The sequence below is a fragment of the Bubalus bubalis genome, chromosome 2 (assembly GCF_019923935.1).
Source record: "Bubalus bubalis isolate 160015118507 breed Murrah chromosome 2, NDDB_SH_1, whole genome shotgun sequence".
Lineage (NCBI taxonomy): Eukaryota > Metazoa > Chordata > Mammalia > Artiodactyla > Bovidae > Bubalus > Bubalus bubalis.
Window position 1 is genome coordinate 143,039,625 of NC_059158.1, and position 25,341 is coordinate 143,064,965.

Genomic DNA, 25,341 nt, shown 5'->3' on the forward strand with positions numbered 1-25,341 from the left:
GTTTTTTGAATGTTGAGTTTTAAGCCAAATTCTTCAGTCCCTTTCACTTTCATCAGAGGCTCTTTAGTTCTTCGCTTTCTGCCATAAGGGTGGTGTCATCTGAGTATCTGAAGTTCGTGATATTTCTCCCAGCAGTCTTGATTCCAGCTTGTGCTTCATCCAGCCCGGCATTTTGCATGATGTACTCTGCATATAAGTTAAATAAGCAGGGTAGCAATATACAGCCTTGACGTACTCCTTTTCCTATTTGGAACTAGTCTGTTGTTCCGTGTCCAGTTCTAACTGTTGCTTCTTGACCTGCATACAGATTTCTCAGGAGGCAGGTCAGGTGATCTGGTGTTCCCATCTCTTTAAGAATTTTCCACAGTTTGTTGTGATCCGCACAGTCAGTTTTCATTCCAATCCCAAAGAAAGGCAATGCCAAAGAATGTTCAGACTGCTGCACAATTGCACTCATCTCACACGAGGGCAAAATAATGCTTAAAATTCTCAAGTCCAGGTTTTTATAGTATGTGAATCATGAACTTCCAGATGTTCAAGCTGGATTTAGAAAAGGCAGAGGAACCAGAGATCAGATTAGTACAATACCACTTTCTAATACTGAGACCTTCAAATATCATTAATTGTTTTAATAATGTCCATTATAACCAAAGAAAAATTTTTTCTGGTCCAAGAGGCAAATCCAGGATTATGCATTACATTTCGTTGTTAATGTCTGTTTATACTCTAATCTGTGACAGTTCCTTAGTCTTTGTCTTTTATGACCTTGACAGTTTTGAAGAATACAGGTCATTTTGCAGAATATCCCTCAGTTTGAATTTAGCTGGTGTTTTTTCATAATTAAAGTTGGGTTATGCATTTTTAGCAGAAACTCTATAGAAATAATTTGGGTTCTGCCATTCTAGCCCATCCTATTGGGGGTATATGATGTCAGTTTTCCTCGTTACTGTGAATGTTAACTTTTATCACTTGTAAGGCGATAACCTGCCAGAGAAAGTTAGTATTTTCCCCTTTGTAATTAAAAAGCAACTTGTGAAGAGATATTGGGGACTTTGTGAATGGACTTTTTCTCAACAGACTAATTTCATCATTCATTGATGATTCTTGAGAATTAGTGATATTTTCCTAAACCTAATATTTTTTTACATTTATTAATTGTCATTCTACCATAAGGAAGAACTTTCTTTTCTTTTATTTGTTTTGTTCATTTGTTTATGTCAGTGTGAATGATGGGTTTTTATTTTAGTCAGTGGATTTTGTTACGCGTTTCTAAAGTGATGGAAGAGAGACCTGCTTTTTAGGTTCTAATTAAATATGTGTGATGTTCACTTAACTCTGTTAGGCCTCAGTTCCTAAGGTGTTATAATGATTTAATGCAATGAAAGATGTGAAAATGCTAGTCAAATGTTAATTATTATAGGTTTACATTCTCTTATGAAACTATCAAATTAAAACTGTTTTGTTAGCTTTCACCATAATCATTTGGTGGCAAAATAAATTTGAAAACTATAAAGATATTTATAGTTTTTCCCTATGTGTGAATATTCATACTTTTGCTGAAGAAATACTGATAGATTTAATTACTGGAAACTTCCCCAGACTCTGCTGGGAATGTTGTAAAATGTGGCATATGCACATGATACTTTGTAAAACCTGGAAAAGTTCAAAATTTAAATCACATTTGGTTATAAGGGTTTCATATAAAGGCTTGAGGACCTGTGGTACCAGAGAGGTTCTATTTATTTGTGAGTATACGTTGATACTACCGAACTAATCTAGTTGGAAAAATTGATGCTAATAGTTAACAATAGTAGTAACCAAGACTATCACACAATTAGAGTAGTCTTTTCAGCTTTGGGTAAAAAGCAAAGAATAAGGGGAAAATGCAACAGTGTCTTTGCTATAAGGTATTTTCTTGTCCTGCTTTAAATATAACTAGGCAGATCAGATTCCCTTGTGAGTTTTTCCATTCTTACTGCTGAGCTGGCTGCTCTTCCTAATGTATTCCTAATGCTCTTTCTCCTCTCTGCCTACTTCAGTTCAGTTCAGTTCAGTCGCTCAGTCGGGTCTGACTCTTTGCGACCCCATGAGTCACAGCATGCCAGGCCTCCCTGTGCAGCACCAACTCCCGGAGTTCACTGAAACTCACGTCCATCAAGTCGGTGATGCCATCCAGCCATCTGTCGTCCCCTTCTCCTCCTGTCCCCCAATCCCTCCCAGCATCAGAGTCTTTTCCAATGAGTCAGCTCTTCGCATCAGGTGGCCAAAGTATTGGAGTTTCAGCTTCAACATCGGTCCTTCCAAGGAACACCCAGGACTGATCTCCTTTAGGATGGACTGGTTGGATCTCCTTGCAGTCCAAGGGACTCTCAAGAATCTTCTCCAACACCTCAGTTCAAAAGCATCAATTCTTCGGTGCTCAGCTTTCTTCACAGTCCAATTCTCACATCCATGCATGACTACTGGAAAAACCATAGCCTTGACTAGACTGACCTTTGTTGGCAAAGTAATGCTTTTGAATATGCTGTCTAGGTTGGTCGTAACTTTCCTGCCAAGGAGTAAGCATCTTTTAATTTCATGGCTGCAGTCACCATCTGCAGTGATTTTGGAGCCCCCAAAAATAAAGTCTGACACTGTTTCCACTGTTTCCCCATTTATTTCCCATGAAGTGATGGGACCAGATGCCATGATCTTCGTTTTCTGAATGTTGAGCTTTAAGCCAACTTTTTCACTCTCCTCTTTCACTTTCATCAAGAGGCTTTTGAGTTCCTCTTCACTTTCTGCCATAAGGGTGGTGTCATCTGCATATCTGAGGTTATTGATATTTCTCCCAGCAATCTTGATTCCAGCTTGTGCTTCTTCCAGCCCAGCGTTTCTCATGATGTACTCTGCATAGAAGTTAAGACGTACTCCTTTTCCTATTTGGAACCAGTCTGTTGTTCCATGTCCAGTTCTATCTGTTGCTTCCTGACCTGTATATAGGTTTCTCAAGAGGCAGGACAGGTGGTCTGGTATTCCCATCTCTTTCAGAATTTTCCACAGTTTATTGTGCTCCACACAGTTAAAGGCTTTGGCATAGTCAATAAGGCAGAAATAGATGTTTTTCTGGAACTCTCTTGCTTTTTCGATGAGCCAGCGGATGTTGGCAATTTCATCTCTGGTTCCTCTGCCTTTTCTAAAACCATCTTGAACATCTAGAAGTTCACGGTTCACATACTGCTGAAGCCTGGCTTGGAGAATTTTGAGCATTACTTTACTAGTGTGTGCTGCTAAGTCGCTTCAGTCGTATCCAACTCTGTGTGACCCTGTAGACGGCAGCCCACCAGGCTCCCCTATCCCTGGGATTCTCCAGGCAAGAACACTGGAGTGGGTTGCCATTTGCTTCTCCAAAGCATGAAAGTGAGAAGTGAAAGTGAAGTTGCTCAGTCATGTCCGACTCCTAGCGACCCCATGGACTGCAGCCTACCAGGCCCCTCCGTCCATGGGATTTTCCAGGCAAGAGTACTAGAGTGGGTTGCCATTGTGTGTGAGATGAGTGCAATTATGCGGTAGTTTGAGCATTCTTTGGCATTGCCTTTCTTTGGGATTGGAATGAAAACTGACCTTTTCCAGTCCTGTGGCCACTGCTAAGTTACCCAAATTTGCTGGCATATTGAGTGCAGCACTTTCACAGCATCATCTTTCAGGATTTGAAATAGCTCAACTGGAATTCCATCACCTCCTCTAGCATTGTTCGTAGTGATGCTTTCTAAGGCCCACTTGACTTCACATTCCAGGATGTCTGGCTCTAGGTAGGTGATCACACCATCATGATTATCTGGATCATGAAGATCTTTTTTGTACAGTTCTTTTGTGTATTCTTGCCCCCTCTTCTTAATATCTTCTGCTTCTGTTAGGTCCATATGATTTCTGTCCTTAATGGTGCCCATCTTTGCATGAAATGTTCCCTTGGTATCTTTAATTTTCTCGAATAGATCTCTAGTCTTTCCCATTCTGTTGTTTTCCTCTATTTCTTTGCATTGATTGCTGAGAAAGACTTTCTTATCTCTCCTTCCTATTCTTTGGAACTCTGCATTCAGATGCTTATATCTTTCCTTTTTTCCTTTGCTTTTCACTTCTCTTCTTTTCACAGCTATTTGTAAGGCCTCCCCAGACAGCCATTTTGCTTTTTTGCATTTCTTTTCCATGGGGATGGTCTTGATCCCTGTCTCCTGTACAATGTCACGAACCTCCGTCTGCAGTTCATCAGGCAGTCTATCTATCAGATCTAGTCCCTTAAATCTATTTCTCACTTCCGTTGAAAGGATGCTTTAATGCAACTACAAAGTAAAGAATATCCTGGCATTCCTCAGCTACCCAATGACTTTAGCTAATGTTTAATGTAGTATTCTATGATTGCAAAATTAAATTCATATTAAATGATACAAAGACAGATTTTACCTGTGCCTTGACTGAAAAGTAAATTTTTTAGAGTACTATCAGGAAGTGGTCTTACATCTTAGTAGAATATAATAATAGCAACATACTTTGTTGTATTTCCGTGGTTAATAAACATAATGGTTTTACTATATGTAATGAGAATTTTAAAATTTGTTTTTATTCCTACATAGTGACTTCTGTAAAAAACAGTAGTTATGCCCAAGTCTCAAAATAAATTAGCTGAATAGTATATAGTTTGAAATAGCTTAAAATAGCTGAGAAAAGAAGAGAAATGAAAGGCAAAGGAGAAAAAGAAAGATATATCCATCTGAATGTAGAGTTCCAAAGAATAGGAAGGAGAGATAAGAAAGCCTTCCTCAGCAATCAATGCAAAGGAATAGAGGAAAACAACAGAATGGGAAGGGCTAGAGATCTCTTCAAGAAAATTAGAGATACCAAGGGAACATTTTATGCAAAGATGGGCACCATAAAGGACAGAAATGGTATGGACCTAACAGAAGCAGAAGATAATAAGAAGAGGTGGCAAGAATACACAGTAGAACTATACAAAAAAAGGTCTTCATGACCCAGGTAACCATGATGGTGTGATTACTCATGTACAATCAGGCATCCTGGAGTGTGAAGTCAAGTGGGCCTTAGGAAGCATCACTATGAACAAAGCTTGTGGAGGTGATGGACTTCCAGCTGAGCTATTTCATATCCTGACAGATGATGCTGTGAAAGTGCTGCAGTCAATATGCCAGCAAATTTGGAAAACTCAGCAATGGCCACAGGACTGGAAAAGGTCAATTTTCATTCAAATCCCAAAGAAAGGCAATGTCAAAGAATGTTCAGACTACCGCACAGTTGCACTCATCTCACACGCTAGCAAAGTAATACTCAAAATTCTCCAAGCCAGGCTTCAACAGTATGTGAACCATGAACTTCCAGATGTTCAAGCTGGATTAAGAAGAGGTAATGGAACAGACATCAAATTGCCAACATCTGATAGATCGTAGAAAAAGCAAGAGAATTCCAGAAAAACATCTGCTTCATTGACTACGCTAAAGCCTTTGACTTTGTGGATCACAATAAACTGGAAAATTCTTCAAGAGATGGGAATACCAGACCACCTGATCTGCCTCCTGAAAAATCTGTATCCAGGTCAAGAAGCAACTGTTAGAACTGGACATGCAGCAAGGACTGGTTCACAATTGGAAAAGGAGTGCGTCACGGCTGTATATTGTCACCCTGCTTATTTAACTTATATGCAGAGTATATCATGCAAAATGCTGGGCTGGATGAAGCACAAGCTGGAATCAAGACTGCCAAGAGAAATATCCGTAGCTTCAGATATGCAGATGACACCACCCTTATGGCAAAAAGCAAAGAGCAACTAAAGAGCCTCTTGATGAAAGTAAGAGGAGAGTGAAAAAGTTGGCTTAAAACTCAACATTAAAAAATTAAGATCATGGCATCCGGTCCCATCACTGCATGACAAATAAATGGGGAAACAATGCAAACAGTGACAGACTTTATTTTGGGGGTGCTCCAAAATCACTGCAGATGGTGACTGTGGCCATGAAGTTAAAAGATGCTTGCTTCTTGGAAGAAAAGCTATGACCTACCTAGACAGCATATTAAAAAGCTTTGTTAACAAAGGTCTCTCTTGTCACAGCTGTGATTTTTCCAGTAGTCTTTTATGGATGTGAGAGTTGGACCATAAAGAAAGCTGAGCACTGAGGAATTGATGCTTTGAACTCTGATGTTGGATAAGACTCTTGAGAGACCCTTGGACTGCAAGGAGATCCAACCAGTCCATCCTAAAAGAAATCAATTCTGAATATTCATTGGAAGGACTTATAATGAAGCTGAAGGTCCAATACTTTGGCCACCTGATGTGAAGAACTGACTCATTAGAAAAGACCTTGATACTGAGAAAGAGTGAAGACAGAAGGAGAAGGCATCGGCAGAGGATGAAATGATTGGATGGCATTACTGACTTGATGGACAGGAGTTTGAGCAAGCTCTGGGAGTTGGTGATGTACAGGGAAGCCTGGCATGCTGCAGTCCATGGGGTCTCAAAGAGTCGGACACATCTGAGCAACTGAACAGAACTGACATAGTGTCAAAAGTCTTCAGCTTTATCACTAGAAATTCTCAATTATTAAATTAGTTACTACTTGTGAGACTTATTTTTGATTAGTTTTTTGTGTTCTATTATTCAGGTAAGTCAATTCAAACTCTTTCATATTTAAATTAATTCTACTTCTTTATTCTCTAATTCTAATATTGAATTTTAAACTCTCTAAATTAAGCTTGATTTAGATAAAATAGTTTTAAATTATTAACTTAAAAAGGTAAAAGTAGTTCAGAAGAATACATGCCATAATCAAAAAATTGGAAGTTAAATGAAAGAGCATACAATGAAATGAACATTTTATAATATTCTTATTATCTAAGCCAGGCAAAGGTTGGCAGCTTTATTTCAGTTAGATGTCAATGGACCTGTCCAGTATACAGATGTCTGTTTGCTTACCACCCATCACTCATCAGCAGTGAATGAAGGGAAACTAGTGAAGATTGTCAGCAGTATCTCTCATCTCATCTCCTGCCATCATGTAATCATAAAGTTGGATGGCATATAGTGGCAGTACCTGAAAGGATGATGGTTCTAAAAGTGAGTTAGAGAGTTTTGTTTTTTTTGCCAGTTGTAGATTTTTTAAACTATAGTGGGTGCAAATTTTTCTGATAGCTGGTACAGATAAAATGTACTAGGAATTTCAGTGGAAAAGTATTCTGAAATGAAAATAGACAGAAGTGATTTTGTTCTGTTAATTTTGAAGGTGTCTTTCAGTAAGATCACATTTATTCCACGTTTTGCATGCCAGTGAAAATAGCTTCATCTTTATTTTGAATAGGTTGCTAATCCTTAGAATACATATGTATTTAGTCAGTGATTCCTTTGGTAGAAGTCAGTAACATGATAAATCTTTATTATGTAACATTTCAGTTGATATAAGTGAGCAGTATTTTTTAGAGTTTTATTTTTTAAAGCCAAAAGTTAAGCCAAATGTTAATCTTTAGCACATATAGTGTCCAGAAATTGTTCAAGTGCCAGTTTAAGGAATCATGTAGCAGCAACCAAGGAATCTCACATATATTAACCTAGCTTCTTAACAAATAAGTGTAGTTTAGTTTTTGTTGCTAAATGATTTTAAGACAATCTACATTTTACTTTTAGGATTGTTCTGTAATTATGATGCAGTAAAATGTTAGAAAATAGAGTGGTTGCTTAAAATGAACATGCAGCAAAAAGGATTCAAGAGTGGTTTTTTGTAAAATTCTCTATCGTTAGCACAATTTGGCCTGTGGTTCCTCTCATTTAGGGGAAGGCTGTAATGCCTAAAAGTTGCCAGGACTTCATTTAGCTAGTGCTGATTATAGCCAGACACTTAGTTGGTTGATTCCCCCAGCCTTCTCTGAGTCTAAAGAGGAGCAGGTGGTATGAGGTAGAAGTGGGTGGTAGAAGAGACTTTTACACAGTAACTTATTGTTTAATTTATTGTGTCAGATGGGTTTAGCAGACTTTTAGATTAAGTCTTTAAAGCTTTAAGTAAGGATCTCTGGAGAGTCTTTAAGAGCCTTTCAGAGGATCTGTGAGGTCAAACATATTTTTAGCATAGTTCTAGGATGTTACTTGCTTTTTTCACTGTGTTGATACTTGTACTGTAAAAGCAATTGAAAGTAAAATAGCTGGTTCCTTAGCACAACTCAAGGTGTTGACATCAGACTGTTCTAGCGTTCACTGTGATCTTCACTAAATAAAGTGAAACACAACCACCCAGTTGACTTAATATCACTTACTTGAAGTTACAGAAATTAGTTTTATTAAATCTAGTCTTTTATTAAATAATTGCCTTTTTAATATTTTGTGTGGCAAAATGGGAAGCACAGGTATTTCTGTTGCATAACAAAGAATGATGATAAGTACTGGGATCCAGTTCTTCTAGAAGTAATGAATTGCTCTTATCAGCTAAAGGTTGTAGGAGTCTTGGAACATTATAAACCCTCAGTCCAATGATTTTTCACTTAGGCTGGTGATTCCTTCCTTTTCATTGAAAGTCGAGGAGGAAGCACAGGCTGGAATCAAGATTGCCAGGAGAAATATCAATAACCTCAGATATGCAGATGACACTACCCTTATGGCAGAAAGTGAAGAAGAACTAAAGAGCCTCTTGATGAAGGTGAAAGAGGAGAGTATAAAGGTTGGCTTAAAGCTCAACATTCAGAAAACTAAGATCATGGCATCCAGTCCCATCACTTCATGGCAAATAGATGGGGAAACAGTGAAAACAGTGGCTGACATTATTTCTCTGGGCTCCAAAATCACTGCAGATGGTGATTGCAGCCATGAAATTAAAAGATGCTTACTCCTTGGAAGGAAAGTTATGACCAGCCTAGACAGCATATTGAAAAGCAGAGACATTACTTTGTCAACAAAGGTCCATCTAGTCAAGGCTATGGTTTTTCCATTGGTCATGTATGGATGTGAGAGTTGGACTATAAAGAGGGCTGCTGCTGCTTTGTCGCTTCAGTTGTGTCTGACTCTGTGCAACCCCATAGATGGCAGCCCACCAGGCTCCGCCTTCCTTGGGATTCTCCAAGCAGGAACACTGGAGTGGGTTGCCATTTCCTTCTCCAATATATGACAGTGAAAAGTGAAAGTGAAGTAGCTCAGTCATGTCCGACTCTTCGCATCCCATGGACTGCAGCCTACCAGGCTCCTCCATCCATGGGATTTTCCAGGCAAGAGTACTGGAGTGGGTTGCCATTGCCTTCTCCAAAAGAGGGCTGAGTGCTGAAGAATTGATGCTTTTGAACTATGGTGTTGGAGAAGACTCTTGAGAGTCCCTGGGACTGCAGGGAGATCCAACCAGTCCATCCTAAAGGAGATCAGCCCTGAATATTCATTGGAAGGATTGATGTTGAAGCTGAAACTCCAATACTTTGGCTACCTGATGCGAAGAGCTGACTGATTTGAAAAGACCCTGATGCTGGGAAGGATTGAGGGCAGGAGGAGAAGGGGACGACAGAGGATGAGATGGTTGGATGGCATCACCGATTCAATGGACATGGGTTTGGGTGAATTCCAGGAGTTGGTAATGGACAGGGAAGCCTGGTGTGCTGCGGTTCATGGGGTCGCAAAGAGTCAGATACGACTGGGTGACTGAACTGGCTGATTCATGTAAGAATCTGATGAAATCTATGTACCCTCTTTTATCACATGACCCACACATATGTACTCAAACACTTACAGGGTCACATAAGCACACTGTCACTCAAAGTTGTGAACAATTCAGGAGCTTGTGATTGGTCTCCTAGAGCACATTCATGGATTTCTAGTTAAAATTCTGTTATGGGTTCAATTTTGTCCCTTACAAATTTATGCATTGAAGTCCTAATCCCCTTTACCTAAGAGCATGCCCTTATTTGGAAATAAGGTTAATGCAGGTGTAATTGGTTAAGATGAGGCCATACTAGAATAAGGCCAACCTGTAATCCAGTATGATTTGTGTCCTTATAAAAAGGGAAAATTTGGACACACATGTGTATGGGGGAGTACCACGTGAAGATGAAGGTAGAGATTTGTAAGCCAAGGAATTACTAATGATTGCCACGAAATTACCAGAAGCTAAGAAAAGCAGAACAGATTTTCCCCTAATAGTCTTCAGGAGGAACCAAACATGCTGATGTCTTGATTTCAAATTTCTACTTTCCACAACTGAGAAGACAATAAATTTTCTGTTGGATAAGCCACCAGGTTTGTGGTACTTTTGTTTCAATGGACCTAGCAAATCAATTTAGATCTCTTTGCCAGGATTAAAGTTTCACACCACCTTTTGAACACTGGCCAGAGTAATTTCCATGGGAAACTAAGCTTTAGCTTTGGGATATCTTATACTGTGCTTGCTTGATACTTTTTCAGTATCAGAGAATTCAAAACTTTTTTCTCCTTATAGAAAATTAAAAGAATATAAAATAGTGATTCAGTTTGATTTAGCAAACTGTTTTCAATTAATTCACTACAGTGTATTGGGCAGAAAAAAACTTAGGATCCAAATGATCTAGATTTCCATTCTTACTCTGTGAACTTGGTAAATCATTTAACTTTTCTAGACTTTAGTCATTTAACTTTTCTAGACTTTGTTCTTTTAAAATGAGAAGTTGAAGTTGAGCCTTTCTAACTCTAAAAGGTAGTGACTCCTATCTGACTTGATGACTTATTTATTAGGATAGTATTTTAACTTTAAAATTGACATAGTATGTTTTAATATTTTGTTATTGTATAGTTAGGCATGTGTTTCATGCTTGTAGGAGTATGTTTTGTAGAATGTGACTTGGTTAAAATTTTTACTCTTAAAAAAATATTATAATAGATAGAAAAAGACTATTATAATTCAGGCTGTGTCAAAGGCTGTCACCTTCCCTCAAGAGCTATCTTTTATCATGTCAGACTATGTCTGAATACTTACTGAACTCGATTTAGAGCATTGGTTCCCAGCTTTTTCTTATTATACCATGAATTGAACACTAATGAAGTTTGTGTTCCTGAAGCCTAAAGAGAAAATCAGATATGGTAGTTAGTACTGTTTAACTGTTAAGCAGTTTCCTCTGCTATCATGCTTTTATTCATTCATTAGAAGTCCAAACATGGAAAGGTTGAGGGCACTACATAATTTGTGGGACCAAGGGCAAAGTGAAAGTTTGGGTCCCTTTGTTCAAAAAGAATGAAAAAAAAGCCACTAAAGGCAGTAAAATATATAGTTTTTTCTTCCATATCTTTCCTTTGACTTGTCATAGGGTTTTAAATTTTTTCATTTAATGTCATTTTAAGAAAATAAAAATAAAAAATTTAAATCATTATCATACATTTTACCATTCATTTTTAATATTTGCACGATGCCCATTTAAATGAAAATAAAAGAGTATTTAACTTATTTGTGGAAGCACTGAAATTATACAATTATATTTTATAACTTGTTCTTGCATGTGTAGTTTTTACCAAAACAGTAGAAACACAAAACTAACTCAGTTGTTTTTATTTCTTGATACATGCATATTGGCTTACTGATGAATAGAAGGCAATGGCATCCCACTCCAGTACTTTTGCCTGGAAAGTCCCATGGACAGAGGAGCCTGGTGGGCTGCAGTCCATGGGGTCTGTCGGACACGACTGAGCGACTTCACTTTCACTTTTCACTTTCATGCATTGGAGAAAGAAATGGCAACTCACTCCAGTGTTCTTGCCTGGAGAATCCCAGGGACGGGGAAGCCTGGTGGGCTGCCGTCTCTGGGGTCGCACAGAGTCGGACACGACTGAAGCGACTTAGCAGCAGCAGTAGCAGCAGTAAGAGAAAATAGAAATTATTAACTTTTTTTTGTCATCATATTCTGCATAAGTGGTCGCCTAAAATGGAGAACTAATAGGAGTAAGAAAGGATATGATAGTGCTCTTTGGTTGTTCATGTTTCATAGAACACCATCACCTTCTGAGTGCCAAGCAAACTGTGGCCTCTTGAGCGCCCTCTTCTCCAAATAAAAATTGTTAGAGTAGTCTTTGTGCTCTGTGGCTGGGGAAGAGACTTTTATTTTTCTGAGGATCCTTGCTAGTCCTTTTTGGTAGATAATTGTCAGAAGGACCCCAGGTTGTAACCAGTTAGTTAAGGAAATTGATATTAACCTTTTGCATAGAATTAAATTGTTTAATAGGAATTGAAGAACCAGAATACAAGTCCTGTTTTCTGGGACATGAGCATAGTTTCATGAGTGTGGAATATGTTTGTCAAATTAAAATTTCTCTCTACATGAAGTTAATTAATCCATTATAATTTGAACCTGATTTTAATGAAAACCAAACAAAATTGAACATCAATGAGTAAGTAAATCTCTGTGCCAGAGATTCGGAGACTTTTTGGGTCATGGTGTCATACAAACTTGTCATACAAAAACATACAAGTTTGTCATACAAACTTGAAGTTAGACGTGGTATTAGAGGCTGTGACTTGGTAATTCAACTGTTTTGACTTTATCACCAGTGTGTGCTGGTTCATACACAGGGGCAGCAACAGTGTTCTAATAAATTTCCAGCTGTGGTGATGCTGTAATTGGTATTGGTAGTGGCTGAGGTCTGGGATTGTCTATCTGAGCAGGACCTGTGCAGACATCATTCTCCATGCTAATATTTGTTCTGTCCATTTGTGGCACCTTGCGTGAATATTGGTGTGATCCATCTAGTTCAGGTACTTCTCCTTAATAGTACTGTGTTCACATTGTATTCTGCATATATATTATACCTAGGAGTTACACAGCTAATGTTTTGAAGAGGTTCTCTGGGGAGGGAGTGGCACCATGCAGTGGTGCTTATGGGCTCTCAGTTCCCTAACTAGGGTTTGAACCTGGTCCATGACAGTGAAAACCCAGTGAAAATCCTAACCACGGGCCATCAGGGAACTCCCTTAAAGAGGTTTTTATTTTTTTTTAAAGAGGTTTTTAAACTCAGAATTTCATAAGAAAAATAGAATTCACTGAGGGAAAATAAATCGGTTATCTAAAAATAATGCATAACTCTTGACTATAGTTATGTGGCATGATGAATAAAATGCTAAAAGATGTAATGCCAGGTCTTGGTGTCCAAAAGTCTGGATTGTGTTGTATAAAATACTCTCTAAAAAATGTTTTTTAAAAGCTTTGTAATTTTACGTTATAAAATAATTCCATATGTTCTTTTTCTCATAGAAATCATATATCTATGGGTGCTTCTTACTTCTAACTATCAAATATCCATCCATCTGCACTGGTCAGTTAAATTGCTTCTCATAACAGATTGATCTTGACAAATTTGTTGTTTGTTTTTTTTTTTATCATTGGATGTTAATTGTACTGGCACAGTGGTATATAAATCTAGGGAAGAAACAAATCAGTGATATAGGAGAGTTAGTGGGTCTTCCCCAAAGCTTTCATTTAGTTAAATAAATAAATGTATGTGATGCACTTAGCACTGTGCCTGGCACAGAGGATGTGGGCAGCAAGTGTTTTTAAAATAAATAAAAATTTAGATTCTTGTAAGCATTAGTAGTAATTATATTAGGGACTCTAATCAGTCTTCTATCTTTTAGATTTGAAAGAAGCAGGAAATAGGGCGTCGGACCTAAAAGGAAACAGGAAGTCTACCCATGTTTTTATTTCACATTCCACTTGAAGTATCTGCGAAACACAGGGTAAAGCATCAGACAATAGTTGTATATGGAATTTTTTTTTTTTCTTTTTATCTATCACTTTATCTACTTTGTTTTATATTTTTATTTTAGAATACGGGGGATGGAGCATTCTGTGTCTGGATGCCTGGAATGTCTTGAATTGATTCATTAATATCAGGAACATTATGTTTTTTTTTTGTCAAGGAGATAAGTTTTCTTTCCTTTCCCATTCATTAGTCAAAGGAACAAAGTATTCTTAAATCCTCATGCAAGCAGGTATGTGATTCAAAAAACAAATCATTTAGATCAAACAGGATGTGGAAAGAACTCAAAAAGATATGTAAGTAATAACCTAATTGTATTATAAATGAGTAATATATAATCATAGTGAGGGAGGTTAGAGAGGAAAAGAATAAGCTTAAGTTACTTTGAAAAACCATAAAGTTAAAGACAAAAAATATTATACCCAGATACTGTATTGTTGGGTTTTTTCTACTTTAATATATACTTGTATTGGACAAATAAGTAGAAATATTATCAGTAAATCAGACATAATAAAGCTCTACCTGGGTGGACATGTGATACTTTATATATAACTTCTCTTGTATCTGTACTGGAATACACTTACAAGTGTCTTTGCACTGCCCCTGTATCATTTTAGGATGGCTTAAATTAAAGCTTTTGGAAAAACCGTGCTTTGATATGGTATCTGCACAGCAGGAGAGTAATCTTCCCAGTATAAGATATTAAAAGACATCTTTTTGGTGTTGGTTCTCATAAATCTTGGTGTCCTTCCAATATGTTACTGATTTTACAGTTTATAGCACTGTTTGGTGTGAGAGTCATTGTAGATACTGAATTCTGAGTTTACTTCATTTTCTGGTTTATCCTTGTTTACATAGGCTGTTTTCAGTTTGACTTGAAGTCTTAGGTTGAGGCTGAGGGTATCATATGTTTGCAAACAGAATAGTATTGTAGGGAAGAAAAGGCCATTTTCTCTACCTTTTGTGTCTTGACTAGGGCTCTGTTAAAAAAGACTGATTAACAGCAGAAAGGCATACACATTTATTATTTTTAAAAATTAAAACAATTTTTTGGTGTTGTACACGACATAGGAGCTTTCACCAGGAAATGAGGCCCTAAGAAGCAGATAAGCCTGGGCATTCTTTTTTTTCAAAGATGTCTTCTAGGTGTTTTTTTTTAATTTTAATTTTTAAAAATTATTGAAATATAACATATTTACAGGAGACTGGGAAGATAAGGAACAAAGTTACATATAGTTTCACTATATATTACAATTTTTTTAAAGTAGATAAATTAAGATTTTTAGTTGGAGTTTCAGTATCAAATTCTCAAAAATTAATAGAATGAATATATAGAGAAGTAGAAGAGCTTGAGCAGCCTTACACTAGGTTTGATGAAGCGTGGGGAATTGTGAGAAATGTGATAGGACAATGGGATACGAGCTATGAAGGTAGTAAACTAGGGGGAAACAGAGTAAGACCTCTGGCTTTGAGTCAAGGATGCTCTTTTTTCCTCCAGGTATAGGGGTGACACCTCTCATCTAGAGGTTTTTTGACCTGCTTCAGAAGAGATGGGGGAGATCAGAAAGCCCTTCCTGCATCTGTTGTTAGTCAGATTCCTTCAGCTTAATATATTCAATATACAAAGGTACCATATTTTAGAGTGGTGTTTTGAACCCCATCAGTATCACAAATACTCTTTATATTTATGATCAAGAACTTAGAACTATACTCTTTTCACTTTGGAGTACACGTCCAGAGATCAATCATTAGAGTATAGCTATTATTCTATAATTTATATATTACTAACTTAATGTTATATATACTAAAATTGTCCTATGATATATTTCTGTCTACTATCTTTGTCTTTAGATGAAGTTTGTCAGAGCCTGCCTGGGTGTACAAATGATAGTTTTCTGAATATTCTCCATAGGGGCCAATGTATTTTACATGCTAAAATTTTTTTTCAGTGTCTGTGGAAATGAACTACAGCATACTGCAGGCTCCCGCATTACTTATTAACCTCATTTTAAAATGGATAATTTACAACAGTGCTACTGTCCTATTGGCTTTGTGCCAAATGGAATGGATTTTCTGCCCTTATTTTAAGTCTTATAAAGAAAATATCCGTTATATTTCTGAGGAGCTTTGCCAAGATCAACAATTATCACTTTGAATTTTAGTAGTATTTTATAGTATTCAAAGTGTTCTCGCATATTTCCTCATTTGCTAGAGGTTATATCAGTACTTTTTCTATGGTGGGAATATTAGTCCAGTCTGTCATCACTTATTAAGGTATGTTTTGTCATAATTTGAAGATGTAACTTGTATGTGTCACCAATAATTCTCAATAAAAATACAGGCAAGAAGTGTTTTTTAAATTTTATAATCAGGAGATAATAAATCTTGAAGGAAAACTAGAGTTTATATAAGCACTAACCACACTATTTAAAATTTTTTTTCTCGAACTTACTTTTCTTCTACCTATGATGGATCCAGTGTCTTCTGTAATTACTCTTTCATGGGTAGTTCTAGGATTATGTAATTGAAGCATGAAGAAGACTATTTTTTACATGTGTATTTATCATTTGCCTCTATGTGTAAGTATAGGACAGTTGATCCTCATTATTTGTAGTGATTTATTTGCAGATTCATCTACTCATTAAAATTTGTAAGCCCTCAAATGGATACTTGTGGCACTTTCGTGGTCACTTGTGGACATACGCAGAACTGTGAAAAATTTGAGTCATCTGATGTGAATGTTCCCACTTGAGGTCAAACAAGGCAATGCACTGCCTTGTTTCAGTTCTTAAATTATAAACAAATGTCCTTTCCATGGTCTGTTTATTTGCCACATTTTCTCATTTTCGTTGATGATTTCACTGCTTAAAATGGCCTGCAGATGTAGTACTGTGAGTTTGTCTGGTGTTCCTAAATGCAAGAAGACTTTTCTCCTTGTGGAGAAAATACTAGATAAACTTCATTCAGACATTAGTTGTAGTGCTGTTGGTCATGAGTTCAGTGTTAATGTAGCCACAATATATATTAAAAAAGGTTTAATATATATTAGATAAGGTTTATTAAGCAGAGACATACAGACACAGAACAGTATTATATATTTGGTTGATGAAAATGTTGTGACCAGAGGCTTTAGGAATCTAACCCTGATTTTCTTCCAGTTCATTATTTTCTAATTCAGTGTTTGCAGCAACTTTATAGAACATATAAGAATCAATTCTCTGTGTATGTGTGTTATTATGATACCTGTGTTCTGTATTATAAATTACATATATTATTAGTGATATTACATATTTTATATATTATTAATTATATATGTGTTATATGTGTTCTGCTCTCACCAAATCCTACAAAAGCATCCATACTCTTACGAATGAAAAAAATGTGTTTAGACACAATATAATAGCCAAAATTCATGGTCTGGCTCCAAATTCTGTTTTCTTTTTAGATTCTTACTGTCTGCTTTGCCTAAGAAATATCATATAAAAAACTGTGATTGTTAGATTCCAGGAATAGTGAGTTTTCCCCTCACATCTTTCTATTTGATAATTAAATTGCCTTGATTTTAAGGTAAAATTGAATATCATGTACTGTTTTGTTTTAAATTTTAAATACCTTTTTCTTTAGTGATTGATTTATTTAAATGAATATTCTAATTAGGATAACTTTTTCTAGGTAATTTTTGTTGCTTCTCTTCTGGGCTTTTTAAGTACAGCCTAGAGTAGAAAATGGGAAACATTAGAGTTTCAGTTTCTGTAAGTAAGATCTTACATATTTAGTGTATCTAATGTTTTCAGAAGAAAACAGTATCTTGTTGATTCTTAGGCTTTTCACTACTATTTGTTTTCCAAAAAGCACAGTGAGACATTAGAAAACAATTTATTATATAAATAAAAGAAGGGAATGATATGCATTTACTTCAAAAGGAATCAGAATATTTCTATTAACAATGCTTACTTATCCCTTTTCTTTTTCTCTCAGAGGTAGAATTGGTTAATTAATTGCCTAGTGCTGCTTATTGCTTACCATAAACAGAGGAATTAGGATGTCTCTAAAATAAGAGACTAAGAAAAAATAGAAGACTTACCATAGACAATAATGAAAAGGTCTAACCTCTATTTGAGATACACATATCCTAAGAAATATTGAGCAATTGCAAAATTAAGCTTAAAGAGAGTATTTTTACTAAATAATATAGCACAGTTAATGAAATTAATTTATACACAAACTTAGTGAATTTTATTGATTAGTCTTACATATCCAGAAACTTCTTTCTAATGTTGCTTCTAATTAAGTATTCTGGGTTTAAGTTGAAGGATGGGACCTGCAGGATTTCCTGTGCAGTGGTAAAGAATCTGCCTTCCAGTGCAAGAGACGCAAGAGATGCGGGTTCAGTCCCTTGGTTGGGAAGATCTCATGGAAAAGGAAATTGCAATCCACTCCGGTATTCTTTCCTGGCAGGCTACAGTCCAGAGGGTGGCAAAGAGTTGGATACAACTGAGTTGTGCGTGTACACATACCCACCCACCCACACACAGATACACTCGGGGCCTCTGGTATTCCTGAATGCGCATTTGTAACCCTACATCCTGCCTGGAATATGAAAACATTTATAGGAGAGTGAAAGAGTCGTAATGACAAAGTTTAGTTATTTTTTTAATATATGAGATCCAATATAGAAGAAAAAATTAGCATTTCATTAAAAAAAAAGTTGCGTTTTTCTTTTAAAATCAGGCAGTGGTATATTTACAGACATAGTTATGTATCACTGAAGGGTTTCTCCCCCAGAATTCTAAGTCTGTATAATTACTACTCTTAACATTTTCTATAGTATATAGTAGTAAAACTATTTAAAAAAATTTTTTAATGTGCTTAAGGGAGGGGAGTTTAGAAATTTAGAGGCAATAAGGGTGAGTATCACTAGAGGTCAGCCACAGAGAAGAAATGTCCCCTTTTTGCCACTGTCTCTCCCTAAGAAAAGAGACAGTTCCGCTAAGTTATAGATATTGGGAAAGCAGCAGTAGGAGCACCTGTTGATTTTTTGCATGTTGGGTGGGGTGAGGAAGAAAACTCAAGAATTTGAAAAGTGACTGTATAGTGAATAACATGTATTGTCATTTTATTTTTAAAAAAATATTTATTTATTTATATGTTTATTTATTTGACTACACTGGGTCTTAGTTGAGGCATATGGATCTTTAGTTGAGGCTTCTGAGATCTAGTTCCCTGACCTGGGATCTAACTCAGCCCTCTGCTATTGGAAGCTTGGAGTCTTAGCCACTGGACAGCCAGGGAAGTCTTACGCTCACTTCAAAAAGCAGAAAATATCACTGTTAGTGAAGGTGTTTCTTACTTCATAGTTTGATATGTGACTTCTGTTCCAAAAACAACATTGACAGGTATAATATTAGAAGATAACATGCGTAAGCTCAAAAACAAGTGTAACATCTCTGTGGAGTAGAAGAGCAAAGTGTTGTGAATAGCCAAGCTCTGGGATTGGAAGTTGGCAGTGATGAGTATGAAATAGGTTCCCTTAGGGCTGCTGCTGCTGCTGCTAAGTTGCGTCAGTAGTGTCCGACTCTGTGCGACCCCATAGACGGCAGCCCACCAGGCTCTCCCGACCCTGGGATTCTCCAGGCAAGAACACTGGAGTGGGTTGCCATTTCCTTCTCCAATGCATGAAAGTGAATAGTGAAAGTGAAGTTGCTCAGTCATGTCCGACTCTTAGCAACCCCATGGACTGCAGCCTACCAAGCTCCTCCGTCCATGGGATTTTCCAGGCAAGAGTACTGGAATCGGGTGCCATCGCCTTCTCCATCCTTTAGGGTTAGCAGGTTCCAAAAGTAACCATGTGACAACATCAGAACTAGGCTTGTCTTGATCCCAGGTGTTCTCTCGTGAAAGGAGGCAAAACAAGTAGCTTCTTCTCAGTGTTAAAATTTTTTAAATTTTTTCGTTAACTGTGGACCTAAGGAGCACCAGAATGAAGACTTTCACCTTTATGGCCAGATCTTAGCCAAGGTCTCTCTGATCTGTGACTGGATGTGCAGCATCCCCTTTATATTTGCAGGGTTGTAGTTTCAAAATGACATTATAGTTTTGGACTACAAGCAAAGTATAGATATTTGGGGGAAAATACCTGAAAGTCTCCTAGAGATGAAATGGTGAGAGGGAGTTGGGAGAGAGAGAGAGGACAGACAAGAAGTCTGAGGCTGCAAACTTAAATTTCAAAACATCTGAGGAATAAAACCTAAGATTGAGGAAGGTCATTAGAAATGAACTAGAAGTGACACTTATATGTGGAAAAATCTGTGTGTGAAAAAGCTTGAAGAAAATCTGTTATCTTTTTGACTGTGGTCTGGAAAAGGATTTCTTTAAAAAGGTATAAAAAACAATAAAGGAAAATTAATAAATGTAATTACATTAAATTAAAAATTCTAGGGAATTTCCCTGGAAGTCCATTGGTTAAGACTCTGCTTCCAGTTCAGGGGGTGTTGGTTCAATCCCTAGTTGGGGAACTAAGATCCTTCATGCCATATGGCATGGCCAAAAAATTAAAAACAAAAAAAATTCTGTGACTTCCCTAATTGTCCAGTGGTTAGAATCCACCTGCCACTGCAGGGGACATGGGTTCAGTCCCTGGTCCAGGAAGATCTCACATGCCCACAAAACAACAAAGTCTGTGCACTACCTACTGAATGAAGTTCATATGCCCTAGAGCCTGTGGTCACAAGAGAAGCCACTGCTTTGAGAAGCCTGTGCACCTCAACTAGAGAGTAGCCCTCATTACTGCAACTAGAGAAAGCCTTTGGCACAGCAGGTAAGACCCAGAGTAGCCAAAGATTAAAAAAAAAAATAAAAACTTAGTTAAAAATTGTTTATTTCTGTACAACTGGAGATATCACAAAAGTGAAAAAAGCAACCTCAGGTTGAGAAAGATATTTGTGAAATATATAATCAAATAAGGATTATTATCTAAAATAAGAAAAACATTAAAAAAGTAGTTCAAAAGGAAAATGAGAAAGGATTTGCATTCACAAAATAGGGAACCTAGATGGCTAATCGGAGAAGGCAATGGCAACCCACTCCAATACTCTTGCCTGGAAAATCCCATGGATGGAGGAGCCTGGTAGGCTGCAGTCCATGGGGTCACTAAGAGTTGGACACGACTGAGCGACTTCACTTTCACTTTTCACTTTCGTGCATTGGAGAAGGCAATGGCAATCCACTCCAGTGTTCTTGCCTGGAGAATCCCGGGGACAGAGGAGCCTAGTGGGCTGCCGTCTATGGGGTCACACAGAGTCGGACACGACTGAAGCGACTTAGCAGCAGCAGCAGCAGATGGCTAATAAGCTTCTGAAAAGCCACAGGATTAATCAAGGAAATGCCAGAAAGAAGATAAAAAAAAAATTCTGGAGACTCTGACATTAACAATTCAAGTAAGTGGCTGGAAGTAATATATTACTTAGGCTCTGAGTTAGAATGTGTTGTTTAAGGCAATGGAGATTTTGGGATTATTACTACATATAATCAAGTTTATTTTGGTAAAAAGAGGCAGTAAAATGGCTTTGGGACTAGGAAGAAGGGGAGACTTTAAAGTATATGTCCTGGTATACCTTTATATTACTCTGTGCATGTATTATATATTAAAGTATAAAAAAATAAAAAATAAAGTATAAAATTACTCTGGTATCATGTAGAGACTAGATGAGGAACTAGTAAGGAGTCTGTCAAAGTTGTTTCAGCAGGAGATGATGACAGCCAAAACTAGGATGGTGCGTTGGGTACAGATTAACATAGATAGATGGAGTCAGAGCTATTTTGAGGTCGCGTTCACTGCGCTTTGTGATGAATTGGACGTTATGTATTTCTGCAGTGGAAGTTTTACAGTGAGCATATAATACATTTATGGGCCCAAAATAAAGTGATTAAGTAAAAAATAAAGAAGTAGACCTATAACAAGCTTTAAGTAAAAACTAAAGAAGTAGGCCTATATCAAGCTTTCACTATAACATAACATCAAAATGAAGTTATGTTGACTAAAATAAAAAATGCACTATATGAGAGTTGTATTTCTGTTTTATTTGGGATCTTACTGAGGACTATTCCCAGGTGGCTCAGATGGTAAAGAATCTGCATGGAATGCAGGAGACCTGGGTTCAATCCCTTGTCGAAGGATTCCCCTGGAGAAGTGCATGGCCACCCACTTCAGTATTCTTACTTGGAGAATTCCATAGACAGAGGAGCCTGGCGGTCGCAGAGTTGATTGACACAACTGAGTGACTAACACTTCCACTTTCACTGGGGACTATAGCCTGGTAGGCAGTGTCTAACATAGGACTGAGGAGCTGTTCAAAAGAGGTGGAGGGTGATATCAGTGATTTTGGAGAAAGGGTACATGCTATCCAGAACACATCTCAGTAGAAGGTTGCTACTGGTCACGAGGAACACATATCTCAGTTAATGATTTTAGTGATTTTTCTAAGAAGGAGAAGAAGGAACATTTGGGTTCATAAAATTTTCTCCTGGAAGTATTCTGGAGGCCTGTTCTACTAGTTTTCCCAGAGCACAGAATGCCTCATTCCAGTCTCCTTCAGAGCTCCTTTCAAAGTGTGTTTGTTGAATGTCAGTGACTGCAGTGACTTAGTGATTTAATTTTTGTAGAACCAGATGGCAAGTGACATTCTTTAGTTGGCAGTTATTAAGTAAAAAAAGAAGTAGGCCTATATTATAATAAGATTCCATTATATTCTGAGCCTTAAAACTTTCTCAGTTCTGTATTATTGTCTGTCAGGTAGTTTGATTTCTTTATTCGTTTGGACCTTTATTTCTGTTCTCATAGCACTTTTCTGTGAAGAATTTTATTCGCCCCCCCCACCCCCCCACCCCGCCCCGCATCACTGTAAGAAATAACCTTTTACTGTTTCACCCACCTTCTGTCTATTCCTGCTAGAGTTTCTCCATATTTTGAGCAGTCTGATCTTGCGCAAGTGTAATTGCAGTGCAGTTTTTTTACACACACACCAACTGTAGTGGACTCTTATCTTGAAGCCAGTGTTTTATAGAACAGAGTATAACCCTCCACCTTACTGACCTTACCTTTTCCTGTAACTCCTTCCCTAAGACACACAGACATCCCCGCACACACCCCCACACACATCCACACCTCCCTTCTCTACACCCCCCCACCCACACACACACCCTTTCTCTCCCCCTCCCTCCCTCCATCCTCTGCCTTTTCCTATAACTCCTTCCCTAAGACACAAACACACACACACACCCTCCTCCCTCCTCTCATCCCTCTTGTCCTCTCTTCTCCCCCTTCTATCACATACATATACTTGCTGTCTGTAGTTCATAGTTTATCAGAACTTAATGATTTATATTCAGTTCAGTTCAGTCGCTCAATCGTGTCTGACTCTTTGCGACCTCATGGACTGCAGCATGCCAGGCCTCCCTGTCCATACCAATTCCTGGAGCCTACTCAAACTTATGTCCGTTGTGTCGGTGATGCCATCCAACCGTCTTATCCTCTGTCATCTCCTTCTCCTCCCATCTTCAATCTTTCCCAGCATCAGGGTCTTTTCCAGTGAGTCAGTTCTTTGCATCAAGTGGCCAAAGTATGGGAGCTTCAGCTTCAGCATCAGTCCTTCCAATGATTATTCAGGACTGATTTCCTTTAGGATGGACTGGTTGGATCTCCTTGCAGTCCAAGGGACTCTCAAGAGTCTTCTTCAACACCACACTTCAAAAGCATTGATTCTTCGGTGCTCAGCTCTCTTTATAGTCCAACTCTCACATCCATACATGACTACTGGAAAAAGCATAGCTTTGACTAGGTGGACTTTTGTTGTCCACCAAAGTAATGTCTCTGCTTTTTAATATGCTGTCTAGGTTGGTCATAGCTTTTCTTCCAGGGAGCAAGCATCTTTTAATTTCATGGCTGCAGTCACCATTTGCAGTGATTTTGGAGCCCCCAAAAATAAAGTCTCTCACTGTTTCTATTGTTTCCCTATCTATTCGCCATGAAATGCTCCTATTTCTCTGCTTCTATTCTTATTGTTTTTGAATGCCACTGTGCCTCTTGATATCTTACTGAATTATTTTGAGTCTATCACATATCCATCATCATTCCTCATGCCTCTAGCTAGAAGTTTTTGCATGTGTCTGTACCATTCTGTTTACTTCTGTCATGGCACTTTTCCGTGCAAAACTGTTCTTCCTTTATTTCCTGGATAAGTTACTGACACCACTATTTACCCTGTTGCCCAGGCCACATATTACAGGGGTTATCTTTGGTTCTTGATTATTCTCTCAGTTTCCATGTCCATTTCCACCAGAGCATCCATTTAGACACCAAGGTAATTGTATCATTTCTAAGGAAATAACTGACATTATCTAGAAACAACTGTAGCATATACAATGTAGAGAAATTATTTTCTTAGCTCTTTGAGGGATTTTTCTTATTTCTACTATACAGGTGAGGGAACCAGGTTCAATGAGGCTAGGGTTAGATGTTAACATTTTTATGTGACTTCAAGGCCTATGCTAGTTTTATTTGGCCCTATAAATATTTCTCTAATCTATTCTCTTTATTTCTCTCTGTTACTGCTTTTATCATTTTTTCTCTTAATTATTGTAGTAGCTTTTTTAAAATACATTTTCATTGTGGTTTATCACACAATATTGAATATATGCAATAGCTTTCTAACTGGTACAATGCCTCTCTTCTCTCCCTCCTTCAATCTCTTTTTCATACTCTGCCAGAGTGCTTCTCTAAAATACAAATCTGTTCATTTTATTCCCCTGCTTAAAATTCTTCAGTTGTTCCCTGTGGCCCACAAAATGAAGTTCAAACTCCTTATCGTGGAACATCCATCATCTGGTTCCTGCTTACATTTTCAACATCATTTCCTACTACTCTCCCTCCCCAGTCTGCATTCCAGCAACACTGTACTGTTAATGGTTACTGGAACTTAACATGTTCTCATCAAGATTTTGCTTTTGGAATTTTCCCCTTGTATGCAATTTCCTTGTCTCCTGGTCTGCCGTGTAAATCCTTACTTTTCTTTCACAGTTCAGTTCAAGCTACAGTTCTGTGATGTGGACATTTAACAATATTCCTTGGCTTTCCCTGGAAGAATGAGGCAGTGTTAGGATTATCTGCATCCTTTTTTTTTTTTTTTGCTTTCAGTAGCGCATTCAGCATATTGTACTCTGTTTCTCCCACCTATTAGACAGTGGCATCCCTAAGGGCAGAATTATTATCCCCTTTAAGACAAACTTACAGGTATTTCCCATTAAAAAATGTACATATTCACCTCTACAAAATTTCACAGACTTTAGATTTAGGACCCCTGTAACAGAGATTGAGAATAAAGCTTAGTTTGTTAAGAAACAGTGTTTAATTATAGTGGTTGTGGTAGAGCTGAAGATGGTAAGCAACTCCTTGAGGGAAGAACAAAGATGCTCTTTGTGATGATTTTCTTCTGATTGGGGCCATGGCTTAGGTCCTAAGGTTTTGTGTTTTAGGACCCAGACCAACCCTAAATTAATGTCTTGACATTTTTAGTTGTTGATGTTTAATTTTTTTTTCCTGTTAGTATTGATTGTCAAATTTT

The 25,341-nt window shown here is 37.5% G+C and overlaps 1 protein-coding gene and 1 long non-coding RNA gene across 3 annotated transcripts in view; both read left to right on the top strand.

Annotated features, from left to right (window-relative positions):
- BMPR2 (bone morphogenetic protein receptor type 2) overlaps positions 1–25,341 on the top strand; it is a 152,790-nt gene that overhangs the window by 31,756 nt on the left and 95,693 nt on the right. The window lies entirely within an intron of this gene.
- Positions 11,752–16,053, top strand: LOC123331995. The gene is made up of 2 exons (XR_006548818.2): positions 11,752–13,700; positions 13,791–16,053. It is a non-coding gene; the product is annotated as an uncharacterized LOC123331995 (long non-coding RNA).